Source organism: Camelus dromedarius, chromosome 33 (genome assembly GCF_036321535.1).
Source record: "Camelus dromedarius isolate mCamDro1 chromosome 33, mCamDro1.pat, whole genome shotgun sequence".
In the NCBI taxonomy this organism is placed as follows: Eukaryota; Metazoa; Chordata; class Mammalia; order Artiodactyla; family Camelidae; genus Camelus; species Camelus dromedarius.
In genome coordinates, this window is record NC_087468.1 from 9,240,788 (window position 1) to 9,242,413 (window position 1,626).

At 53.0% G+C, this 1,626-nt stretch overlaps 1 pseudogene; it reads left to right on the forward strand.

The window, feature by feature from the left end:
* The first annotated feature begins 221 nt into the window (after window positions 1–221).
* On the forward strand, window positions 222–510 carry LOC116151654 (ATP synthase subunit ATP5MJ, mitochondrial-like; annotated as a pseudogene).
* Window positions 511–1,626: the final 1,116 nt, after the last annotated feature.

Here is a 1,626-nt window from a genome sequence, read left to right on the forward strand (position 1 = left end):
GTGCTCCAATGATCCCCGTTTGACAAGTAAGAAAATGGAGCCAAGGCCAGGCGAGCCTGGGCAGCTTCTCCATACGCAGAGCCTGTCCCCTGCCATGGACAAAGGGCCACGGCCCTCAGCACGCTGACAGTCAGCTCGGCATCATGATATGCCCAAGAAGAGACCTTTCTGAGCCGCTGGTTCTGGGTTAGGGCCGCCTGAGCCGCTGGCCCTGCACCAAGATGTGGCAAAGCCTTATTAAGAGTGTTTGGATCCCCACGAAGCCCTACTGTACCCACGTTTACCAGGAGATTTGTGTAGGAACGGGGTTGATGGTCTTCACGCTTACAAAATCAGGAGTGCTGATGAAAGAAGTAAAGCCTCGAAAGCTTCCAGTCCCGCGCCTGCTCGTGCTCACCAATAACCAGCTTTACGTGGACAGAACGTCAGTCTGGCCGTGTTGGTTGGGAGCGTGGGACGTCGTGTTGACTTGTAGATGTGCCAGTGACCTCATGCATGAATAAACATACCTGTGAGATCCGTGAAGAAAACCAAAAACCAAAAACCAATATGCCCACAAAGAAAATCAGATAATTCATTACAAGATGCCCTGGAGATTTGAAGAATACATGTCGGCAACCGTAGGGACCAGGAACCGCAGAACCTTCACTGTCCCGTGTAGACTGTGCACATCCTGGGGGCAGGACCCGTGACTCTTCCTTTCACTTTGCCCACCAGCTGTCAGCCCTGCACGGGCCACGAGGCTGTGCTCAGAGGAGGAAGACCTTGGCTCCACGGGTGGAGCACCCACCTGGGAGGTCACATGGGAGTCAGACTCCTGGTTTTGACTCTTGGCTCTGCTCTGGGCTGGGTGACGTTGGGCAAGTCACCTAACCTCTTTGAGTCCCAGCTTTCTCATCTCTAAAGAGCGGGATGAAATCTGCTTCCTGTGGTGGTTGTGAGAACAAGTGAGAAAATTATTGTGAAAGTGTTTTGTAAACTGTAATGGATACAAATAGAAGCCATTAAGCAAGCTCCAGTTGAATTGTAACACTCTGATGCCCAGGCACGGAGACCTCCAGCCACCTACCTTCCAGGCATCTCGCAGTCCTGTGGGCGCCAGTTTCTGAATCCACATTGGGCAGGTTCCCTGGGAATCCTAAGAATAAAGGTGGATATAGTTGGAATATAGAAACTCCAAGCCAAAACTCCACATTGCCAAGTAATTCTGCTGGCGGTGCTCTGGGGTGGCTGCAACCATCATCTGTAACATTAACTGTCACTGTCACTCACTGCATGCTCGCCACTTCCCATGACCAGGTGAGGCAAGGACTGTTATGATCCCATGTAGCAGTGAAGGGAACAAAGCGCAGAGAGGCTGGAGGGTCCCTGAAGGTCAAGGAGCAAGAAACAGGCAGAGGCAGGCTGCTGTCATTGCACCTGACCCCTTGGCTATGGACCTCCAATCTCTCCTCTCTGGGAGCTGGAGGGGTTTCATAGGGCTGCCAGAGCTGTGGATCCCACCCTCGGGGGCCAGTTATGTGGGGGATGGGATATCACAGACACCCCCAGTCTCTAAAGAGCAAACCTCTCTCTGCTCTCGCCGGCTCCTCACCGCTCCTTGCTCAAGTCAACGGAACAGAGAGA